General features: G+C 30.7%; 1 long non-coding RNA gene across 1 annotated transcript; it reads left to right on the forward strand.

Annotated features, from left to right (window-relative positions):
- Positions 1–954: 954 nt before the first annotated feature.
- LOC127714625 (uncharacterized) lies at positions 955–7,412 on the forward strand. The gene is made up of 6 exons (XR_007987826.1): positions 955–993; positions 2,454–2,471; positions 2,965–3,012; positions 3,677–3,694; positions 4,355–4,369; positions 7,338–7,412. It is a non-coding gene; the product is annotated as an uncharacterized LOC127714625 (long non-coding RNA).
- Positions 7,413–12,394: the final 4,982 nt, after the last annotated feature.

The following is a 12,394-nucleotide window of genomic DNA, read 5'->3' on the forward strand; positions in this document are numbered from 1 at the left end:
TGACACACAAATAGGGAGTAACACGTACGATCTGATTAGAATACAGAGCCTGAGTCTACGCTTTGTTCATTAGGATCTGACAAATCTCTATTCTTCTTCTGTTCCAGTAATTACTACGTCAATCAATGCTCACTCAAAGTATGAACACATGATCAATATTTTAATAAGACTGAATTGATCTATTACATATGCAAGCTAGAATATGCGCTAGGCAAAAAAGAAAAAAAGCACATAGTTTTAAAAATTGCGCAAAACTTTTTTGTCTTTATTTTATAAAACTATCTTATATAAAATGTGTAATCAACTTTTCATTTTCTATGTAAATCGCCAAACTCTTAATCATTTGTTAATTACCCTTATCACAATTATTTGAAGAAAACAAATCGATATTTCGATATGCAGCACACGACACATATTCTAATATAATACCAAATAAGTATGAAAATAACATTATCGCAGTGAAAACGCACGCAGTGTATCTGACACATAAAATGTACATTTAGGAAGCAAACATTTAACTTCAAGGGGAGGGAGGGGGGATGGGGGAGGGTTATGAATTTTTGTCTGAGTCAGAAAATTTTATGTAGTTTTTCAACGCTCTCAATCAAATTGTTTTGTTCAAAATTTAACACTGTAAGGTATTGGCGAAATCTGGATTTAGACTAATTTGTTTTGTCCTCCGCTTGAACAGAATATTTTTTTTCATCAAAACCCATACACTGCATTCAATGGTTACACAACCACAACATAAAGGAAACATGATAAATACACACACACGCCGCAGAGGGTAAATAATTTTGTTAGAGTGATAACCGTTTCCAGGGTGACATAATGCTTTTAGCGTTAAATATGAATGCAATTAATTTGTACATCATTAACTCATGTAATTGCAAAACGAGGACAAATATGAGTACGTATAAATATTTGTCTTATTTGGTTTTTCTTTAGAGAAGTATGTTACAGTATAGAGAAGACTTCGAAGAGAGAGACCAGGTATTTCCTTTACACTTTAAAGATACTTTGATAACAAGAAAATGTCTTTTATTATGTTTTTTTTTTTATTTTGGAATGTTCAAAATAAACTTTGAACAACATATTGAACGTAAAAGCGCGCTATTATGTGCAATTGACGAAATAGCAACAGTGATGTTGGAATCATAGATAAAGCGTCATGTTTAATTGTTTGTATGTAGGAAGTACACCTCTGAGTACCCAAATATTTCTATAATTTAATTACTTTTCTTAACCTGTTTCTGGGGGTTGTTTGTCCGTAAGAAAGTGACTGATGAAGAGAAAGTCATATAGTGGTGCACTCGTTTCGAAAGTATCCCAATGTTTACGATTTTCCCATTTTTCATAATTTTTAACCAATTTTTGGGCTAATATGATAAAAAAAATCACAGTTTCGATTTTTTTTTCAATGTTTAAAAATTAAACTTAAAGAAATATAGGTTGGTGTCAATATTAGAAAGTTTTATAACATTTGTTTCTTTTTCATGTCAAATTGTACATGTGATCAATTTTGTAAATTTGGGATTTTTCTTTTTTTTTTCGAACAAAAAACAAAGTATTGACGCATTTTTCCTGTATTAAAATCATATTTAAAAGATTCGATAACATTTATTTTATCTCACGCCTTTAAATTTCAGTTTGGTGTAAGGAGTTTTAGAACATGACACTTAAATCTACAATATATTTGCAGAACAATATCATAATGGTAATGTTCAAGTGTTTCTTCTGAGAGATGTCCTTCATTGTTAGTGTATTGTTACTTCTTAAGTATTTGTTTCCATTTCTTTGTGATAAATGTTTGAAAAAAAACATATGTAAGAATTTTAAAAAGAAACATTGATATTGGAAGAACATATTTCTGGTAAAATCATTTCTTCGTACCCTCATTAATTTTCTCCACATTTTGGCTGATGACACTGATTGAATTGGTTATAAAATTCGAAAATTTTATTACTAAATAACAACGTATTGTAAGTACACAATTTTCTTCACAGTGTTTAGTTTGACTTTGATTTTTGAAATTCATTCATATTTTCCACTTGTGTCCAATGTTTTGGAAATAATACCCGAACGATATTTCAAGACTGAAACATCAAGGAAATACATTTTTAATTATTAAATAAAGACTGAAAGAGAGAGAGAGAGAGAGAGAGAGAGAGAGAGAGAGAGAGAGAGAGAGAGAGAGAGTTTAGAATTTTGAAATGACATAGTTTTGCCCTGATTATTTAGCAATTCACGCATTGTCCAAATTCCAACTTTAGCCCAGTTTTTATAATAAACACTTGAACCATAATTTATAATTTTGTGTCCCTTCCACAAAGGATAAATTAGCATCTAATCAACACGTATTGGTTAGTCTAATTTGAAAAAAAAGTGTTTTCGTAGCATCCAAAACCGTATCCAAAAATGTATTTGTTGATACTTTTTCCATTGTTTTTCAGTGAAGAACAAATTTCTGAGTAAGTATCAGTATATATCTACAACAACATATTAAACAAAAATATTTATCAATTGTGAGCATAAACATTTAAAAAAAAATGTGTTTCATAAGTATATTCAATCCATGATAGTACTAATGGGCCACATATAACTCATCTCAATACAATTATTTGCTCCTCAGAAGAGACTGATCTCATCACCTCTGAATTTGGTCATACAGCTTTCTTATCCATGTACTTTTCAGTCCCTGTGTAAATGCTTTTAGATTTATAAATTAAGTATGATTATATTACAGCTTGTGAAAACCAACATATGTGCATTGACTTTGAACTTTTCTATACAGATGAAATAAATAATATGGACATTTTTTGTAAAAGATCGTGTGACATTTAGCATAAACATTTGAACAAATATGGCAAAACACGCCCACAAATTTTTGAAATGTTGTATTTATCGTTTCGGTTTCTTGATTTTCACTTTCATCAGTTCATATTTTCAAATCTCTGATTTCAGAGAGCATTCAACAAAGATACTGCACAGATATCAATGTTACAGTTGTGGGTAAGAATAAAGTTTTATTTAGATTGAATGTGATGTTTGGATTTGCCAAGGTGTTATGAGAAACCATCCTTTCGACGAATATAAGGAAGAGTTAATCACAAATAAAACGATTGGCACACTTGTAAACACTGCACAACATAAAAATACTAGAACAAAGGGTACGGCATGTGAAATAATAAAAATGGCATAACCAGGCAAATCATCAATTCAATTCTAAGAATTAGTTAACAAGAAAACCACGACGTTCAGACAGATAGGAGAAAAAGAAAATGACTGAACAAAGAAATAATAATTAGGATAACATGGTCTTACAACACCAGAAAATGAAAATAATTACGAAAATGACAAAATCAAGAACATTTATAGCGATAACACGGTCTTACAACACCAGAAAAAGAAGACAATTGTAAGAAATAACTAATTCATAATCGCGTTGTTCAATTCTTATCAGTTTTAATAGATACAAAGGAAAGAATATGATTTAGAAGATAATATTCAACCCTATACAAAGTAGAATTCAACCCCGAGATAATATATGTTGATGATGAAATTAATTTGAAGAATTCGAACTAACAGTACTGTTGAAATGGATTCTTTTTAATTATAGAAAATTTAATTCGAAAAAGAATACTTTTACGATAGTAACTTTTATGTTGATTTGCAGGGAAGAAAACCTGTCTGAGTAAGTATCAGTAAATATCTACAACAACCTATTGAAATATACTCGTTTATCAATTGTGACCATGAAAATCGAAACATCTGTTTCATAAGTGTATTTAATCAATGACAGTCGTTATAGTTTTTCATTGAAGTTCTTTTCATGTTTGTGTTTATAACGACTTTATAAAGTTTTATAAACATTCGTCTTGCTTAAAGTTGATGAAAAAGTGTGGTTCCTTTACTTTCTATCAGTGTATCAATGGAAAATGATACAATGTCTTTTTTGTAGTACAGAAATTCAACCATGAAAAATATACATTTTAAGCAAAAGTAGATTAGAAGAAGTGGTTTGTATTGGACTTGTATTTTTTTAGACATGCTTTCCATTTAAGTAATATAACATGTGGCCTTAAAGAAAATGAACAAAATAAGCGTCTAGTCTTACTGACGACCATCTGTTGACTATATAACGTAAGACGATTTTTGGGAAACTTATACAGATTTTTTTTTATCAAAAAAGAATTAATAATCAATCAGTACAACCACGTGATATTGTATCTTAAGTTTTTTGATGAAAGAGTAAAGTAGATTAAATATCAAATAAAGCTTAACCAACTCATAAGTAATTACTGTTAAAACTATTTCAATATTTTTTTTTTTTATTTTGCATTTTGTTTTATAGAAGCAACCCTACAAGGTGAGTATTAAATCATATTATTTTCATAAGATAATATTTAAAACCTACCAATTCAATAAAATTATATAATTGACTATGCAACCTTCAATTCAGATTTAAACAAAAGTGGTTTTTTTTCTGTAAATGTGAATAGCAGTTTTTCTATCACTCTCTACTAGAATAAGTGATACAAAGATATCGCGTAAGTGAGAGGCGAAAGATAACAAAAAAACATTCAAACTCATAAGTCGAAAATAAACTGACAACGCCATAGCTAAGAAGGAAACAGACCAAAGACAAACAACAGTACACTTAAAACAACATAGAAAATTAAAAACTGAGCAGCACGAATCCCACCAAGAACTAGGGGTGATCTCAGGTGCTCCGAAAGGGTCTGCTGATCCTGCTCCACATGTGTCACCCGTCGTGTTGCTCATGTTAGTACAAACCCAAAAGTGAGTCTAATTCGGTCGGTCAAATTCGAGGAAAAGGAGACTGGATTGTAGTTATAACATTTTGGAACATATCCGCTCTCATCTGTGAACAGATTTCATCAACTCGTGACGGCGTAAAATTTATAAAAGGGTGATCAGCACTCGGAACCCTTGGTTTAATAGCTTCCTTTTGTGCAGTAATCCTATATCATGGAAATCATGATAGGAAATACAAGCCCTGGAATATTGTATCAACTTGGAGATATATTCTCCGTATGCAGGCGCTGTTGGAATTTTGCTACATAATAATAGAAAGTTCACAATTTGGCAGCTGAATTCATATCTTTTGTCGTAAAGTTTTGTTTTCAACCGACCCACATTGTCAATTTCGAGATGTTAGGCAAAAAATGAGGCACACTTAACTGTATCTGTTCTATCCTTAATCTCAGATTCGATGGATAAAATGCGTTCAACATAGTCAACCCATTTTGAATTATTCAGTAAGAGAACCTCATCTATATAGCGGAAAGTAAAGTTAAAGGATTCTGCTCAGAAGTTTCTGAATGAAGTTAGCCTAATAGAAATAAAGGAATAAGTCGGCAAGAAGAGGGGTACAGTTGGCTCTTTGCAGAAGCTAAATGAAAACCCGCAAACGAACGTTCAGTTTGCTTAACAGATGAATATGTGAAAATCAACAATATTGAATGCTATTGTTTTCAAAACTAAACAGGTGCATACGTAAGCATGGTACGCTTGGATTTCACAAAGCAAAACATTCAAATTATTTAAACAATTATCTTAAAGAGAACAGTAAGATAACAAGCCATACCCACTTACACATTGTACAATACCACTAAGATACACTGCAAACTGTTCAAAATCTGAAAAGACCGTAATTTTTTGCACGACTAGTAAGGTCGACCACAGATTTTACTTGACAAGACTCGACATAATCTCGACAGAACTTTACTGTACTTAACTGTACTCGACTTTGGTCTCGACTTTACTTAATAAGTCTGATTAAGTACTTGATAATTTCGGTATTGTCTGATTATGGTCTCGACCAGTCTCAATTTTCAGTCTCGACCAGTCTCGACCTATCTCGACCTGTCGTGACCAGTCTAGACTTGTCTAGACATGTCTCGACTCAGTCTTGACCTTTGAGTTTAGTCTTGACTGGTCTGATTCAGCCCATCTAACTCAATTATATATTGATCATACAAAATTACAAGTTATTAGTAGTTTGGTTCATTTCTGTCAAATTGAAAGATAATTAATAGTTTAGCAAAAGCTAGAATTTTCAGTTCTGATTAAATTCAGAGAGTCACCTTTAATTATTTCTATAACGTTCTCAAATCAACATGGATTTTCATAAAACTTTACAGCTATCTCAATTATAAATTGATCTTATAGAATGTCAGGTTGTTTTTTAGTTTAGTGTATTGCTGTCAAATTTAAGGATTTAATTAATAGTTAAAAAAAGCTAAAATCTTAAGTTTTAGATAGATACCTATAAATTTAATCTTTAAATTTGACAGCAATAAAACAAACTACCAAATAACCTGGTATTTTGTAAGATTAAAACATAATTGAGATAGCTGTGTAGTTGTATGAAAATTCAAGTTGATTTGAAAAAGTTATAAATACATTTTAAGGTGACTATCTGAAATTAGTCCGAACTGAAAATTCTAGCTCATTTTTTACATAGAAACAAAATTATAGAATTTGACAGAGATACACCAAACTACCAAACAACCAAGCATTCTGTAAGATAAATATATAATTCAGATAGCTGTATAGTTTGATGAAAATTCAAGTTGATTTGAAAAAATTTTAAAACCTTTTAAGGTGATTATCTGAATTTAGTCCGAACTGAAAATTCTAGCTTTTTTACCTATTAATTAAATCCTTAAATTTGATAGCAATACACCAAACTACCAAACAACCTGACATTCTGAAAGATCGATAAACAATTGAGATAGCTGCATAGATTCATGACCATCCAAGTTGATTTGTAAAAGTTATAGAAAAAATTAAAGGTGACTATCTGAATTTAACCAGAAATGAAAATTGTAGCTTTTTCCCCCTATTAATTAAATCTTTTTATTTGACAGCAATGAACCAAACTACCAAATAACCTGTAATTTTGTAAGATCATTACATAATTGAGTTAGATAGGCTGATTCAGACCAGTCTAGACAACATTTAAAGGTTCAAGACTGAGTCGAAACAGGTCGAGACAGGTCGAGACTGGCCACGACTGAGTCGAGACTGGTCGAGACCATATTTAGACTGTACCAAAATCATCAAGTACATAATCAGACTAAAGTCGAGTACAGTTGAGTACAGATATGTACTGTCGAGATTATTTCGAGTCAAGTAAAATCTGTGCTCGACCTTACTGGTCGAGCACAAAATATGGTCTTTTCAGACACTGAGCCGTTTGTCGTGATAATGGCATTCCTAATGTATTCATCCGAAGAAAAAAAAATACCTTTGATACATGTTACTTTATTCCACGAACTTTTTGATCATATTTATGTTGTATTTTACAGTTGGCCAATACATGGACGATTTTTTGTAAGTTTGTATATATACACATTAACGATGTATTTTCCATTTGATATAGCATAGCTGAATATTTAACCGATAAAACACAAAATCGTTTTTAGCAATATGTTGCCTTTTATTTCAATTAACCTTGACCACTAAATTCGAAAAATAATCAAACTCTGAGCTCATAACCTATACACTTTGGGTTTGCCTTTGTCATTAAAGGCACAGTTTAAGACACTATTTTGTAAATGAAGCAAAAACATTTTGATTTGATTTTGGAAAATTAGAAAATGCTGATCATGAATGAATACTATATGATATGGTTTAACATAGAAAAAAAGTAAATAACAAACCGAAAACCCAAATCTAGTTTTACTTTAGTAGTATTGAACTTATGTAAACTTCATTAGACAATTTAAATCAAATATATGTTCCATCATAAGAACGTTTTGAGACGATCACTTTACAAAGGATACGATACAAAGTGATTCTTGCAGTAAAAAAATATGAGTATGTATGTCTTCATGGTCAAAGCCTAAATGATAGATATGAATGAAATATTAAACTGTGTAAATCTATTATACGTAATTTCAGTGATAAATTATGATGTGAATACAATATTTTATTTTAATTTGTCTTTTTAAAGATGCTATATTTTAGCATCTGCAAAAACTGTCGGTGAGTGTGTTTTATGTTTATATCACCTTTCCTTCCTTATGATTTATCTTTGTATTTGGTTTTGCTTTCCTTTCCTTTTGTTTTGCTAAGTTTGTTTGATGTTCGTTCCAATACATTCGTACGGAATGTCTTATGATATTACTAAAATAAATTCATAGTTATCACAGAAATAAGAAGATGTGATATGAGTGCCAATGAAACAACTCTCCATCCAAGTCACATTGTGTAAAAAGAAAATAATCAGAGGTTTTAGTACAGACTTCAACACCGATGCTTGGCTCACACCGATTGCAAACGAAAAAGGGCCCCAAAATGACTAGTGTAAAACAATTAAAACAGGAAAACCAACGTCTTATCTATATAAAACACGAGAAACGAGAAACACTTATGAACCACATCAACAAACGACAACCACTGAACAACAGGTTAATATTTCTTTTATAGTCAACACTCTCGTTGTATTGAATCAAATATCTTCGAATGATTGATCTAGTTTTTGCATATCGTGTATGACGTTATATGTCATGTTTCGGTGTCAAACTTTAACATCGGACATTTTAAAACTGTTCGTACTCAGAACATAATAAGATTTGACAAAAAGAAGATTTTCAGGTAAAAAGTGTGAGTGTTTTGTATATTATTGAAGAAATCAAATATGTCAACTGCCATTGGCAGAATGTACATCGTCTTAACCTTTGAAAAACATCAATGACACAACGAATAACCAGTGTAGATTTCGTATTATCGCCTCATGATGCTGAATAAGCCAATTAAATCATCGCAGATTTTCGTATCACTATTTATCATATAACACTTCGTGTCATGTGATACGAGAAATATCTCATCATTCAAGAAAAAGATAACAGGCCGCAGCCATAAGAGAAATACAAATTTTAGGATGTGCTGACAATACAATACACACTAACTTCGCGTAATAGCATTCAAGCATTGTGTGCAGGCAGGACGAATAATTTCACATTATATGTATACATGTAATATGAATACCCCATGTATGTGAAACCAATCAAACTTAGTTTTATTGAAAGAAATGCAGTCATACATTTTCTATGTAGATTTCAGTTTCATAGAATCGGTATGTATAGAACAACCAGTCAGTCAATATTACCATGTTAAGAAAATAAAGTATACATGTACTTCATAAAAACAGCAAACACATACCAAATGGTCTGTATAGAAAAGACATTATGAATTAATAAAATTGACTTAAACATTTTATTTTCATAAGAGTTAATAGACCACTGTAAATACCAACTTCATATGTAAACGCTTTACTGGTTGTAGACAAAATGCATGGACAATTATTGAAAATGATGTCATTTAAGCTATTTAATAGATAACAAAAAAAAGAAGACAATTTTTAAATATCAAACCAAACATTCCAAAAAAGCATTTCATTTTAGCATGTCATATGTATTACATTACACCACGTTAGCACCAAGCAGCAACTGTCGTTGTCTATAAATGCAACTTTTCTGCTGGTAATTGGCGATATTTGTTTTTTGCTTTTGCTAGATTATCTGCATAACTCACAAGGAAAGCTGATTTTAAATGTTTTTAACAAAATATCAATATTAATAGCTAGTATGTATGTTTGTCCTAATATGTAATCATATCTTTCAGATGTCTAAGGTGGTGTTTTCTCAAAAAAGAGAAGTAATAGAAAACTTAAGAAACAACGCAAATATACATAACAATTCATTATTTATTTCGATTATGCTGAAAATGCTGATCAATTTGATGGCATTTGAATCTTTATTGTAGTATATCTTTGTACCAGCTTTACAAAAACTGTTTAATCATGCAATAAATTTGACTTTTTTAGTCTCAATCGTTTATCAATTTTTCCCCTTGAGAGACATTTAAAACATTTGAAACTATTAATTTGACGTAATAAATGATAATAATTTATGGAATTTACTCAATTAAAATAGAATTTCTTTTTGTTTATGAAGGTAATCATAACCCTTCTCACTTTGCCGCGATTATTTATTGAAATAATATACCAACGAGTTCCCCTAAGTTTTCCCATCATTTTGTTCTGTGCATGTATACCGTCTATATCCTTTAAATTTCACTTAAGTAAAATTATTTAAAGGAGGTTAGTAACAATTCGTATGTTGAAGAAGATATGACCATTGCAAAATGCGACAACAGAATAAAGGGTCCAAACAATTAGCTCCTACAAAAAAAAACAAGAGTGGACTCAGGATATTACAAAGGGTATGCAGCTGCTGCTCCTTCAGTTGCATTGGTCGTTCTGCTCATGCCAAATAATTAGGGAAATACAACAACTGATTCCCTTAATATCGGTATTTGTGTTCCATAACGATTGACCTCATTCATCATTAATAATACTGTCATTTCATACGACCCGTGAGAGGTTTAGCTAGCTATAAAATCAGGTTCAATCCACACTTTTCTGCATAAGGAAAGGCCTGTACCAAGTTAGAAATATGACAGTTGTTTTACCACTCGTTTGAGGTGTTTGTGCTTTTGATTTTGCCATTTGATAGGGGACTTTTAGACTTCATTTTCCTTAGAGTTCAGAAATTTTGTTATTTCTCTTTTTTCAGGGTTCACCTGACCTTGACCTCTTTCCCAGGGTTCATTTGACAACATTTTCCCTTATATTCATACCTTTAATTATTCCACAGTAAAAAAAACGCTTTAAATGAAAAGCAGTAGACTATTATTGTCTCTATCATATTTACAAATCATGTGTTTCTACAATATAACAGAGTAATGAAATTAATAAAGAAATCAAGGAAAACATACATTTCAACCCATTGCAGAATATAAGTTGATTTTCCTAGAATAACTGAAATATCATTATGTATATGTGCCAGCAGTAATGAATCATTAAACAATAGTTATATATCAGTTGTAATTTATCGTATATCAATACATTATTAACTGATAACAGAGTACTTATATTTAACAAATGTTGTTAGTTTACATTTTACAAGTACTGAAGATATAAATTTGATACAAACCCGAACACTGCAGTATACGTAACCAATATCAACTAAACTTAGATTTCAGTATTGTATCCTATCCGCATCCTGGTGCTAGTTGACACTCTCAAACTATGTTCAGACGAAAACAAATTTTCGCAAATGATTTACAAGATCGCATACATTTGATAATGGACTTTCCGTTTTGAATTTTCTTCGGAGTTCGGTATTTTTGTGATTTTACTTTATACTATCAACACAGTGTAAAACATGAAAGTATCAAATGAATCAAGTATTTTCAAGATATTCTAAACATGTGCGGATTTTCAAATATTTCTCAACTACAAAATGGACATTTCTCAAATTGGCATAATCGAAGCATCAAAATGAGGCTAATTGACCAATACAAACACACGTGGTACACTTCAATACAAACAATACCCAAAATGCATGAGTTATAGACTGTTAAAAAAGCATTGAACTTTGAGAACAACCTGAATATTCTTGATGACAGAAATGTGTTACCTTAATATGTAAATGCATAGCAGGTAACCATGAGTTGCCTATAGAAAAGGGGAGAACGCATAAGCATCGTACTAATATCTTTCTATATAGTTTTACATTTTATTTTACATGTTACTAAACATGTATGCCATCATATTTTGTACTTCATTTTTCAAATATCGTACTGCATTTGTTTATCTCAAATATTGTATTTGACATGAACTGGGAATTTTTTTTTATATCATTATACCTTTAAATAGGATAAAGTCAAGATCGGGAAACCAAAGGGCACCAAGATTTTTTATCAAAATTTTGAATTGGTTTAAATACTTGCATATATCATTAGAATAAAACTGATACTGGAGCAGGAAGATTATTGGAATTGATGTAGTTTTTTTTTTATTAATGTTGGTCATGATTATTCTTGTTAAAACACGAAATACAGAGATTATACCGGATTCAAAAATAAAATTACTGGCTTTGCATCGAATCTATTATATCTGCTATGAGAAGCGGGGAAACGAGAATGTTTTTTATATACAAAAGATAATTGTATAAAAACAGTTTTACTGTATATAATTTCAACATATTTTTAGATAATATGTTACAGTAACTGTTCTTATTTCTTCTTTAATTTTCTAGCATGTACAATTTTAAATTATTTGCGTTTTTTAAAGTAGTAACACGTTTTCACGAATACAAATTGCATGTTTAATTACAGATTGAAACCGATGGCTTTATCTGACATATTCTTGGCTTGTGTAATTGGTATATATTTGTATATTATCAATATCTTTACAACGTCTGGATTTTATTATACACAATTAGCGTTATTAGATCAATTTTGGTAATTAACACATACGGTTTTCCTTTTAAGGTATCCAGTAGTGCTAAAAGAT

This window comes from Mytilus californianus, unplaced genomic scaffold (assembly GCF_021869535.1).
Source record: "Mytilus californianus isolate M0D057914Y unplaced genomic scaffold, xbMytCali1.0.p SCAF_9, whole genome shotgun sequence".
In the NCBI taxonomy this organism is placed as follows: domain Eukaryota; kingdom Metazoa; phylum Mollusca; class Bivalvia; order Mytilida; family Mytilidae; genus Mytilus; species Mytilus californianus.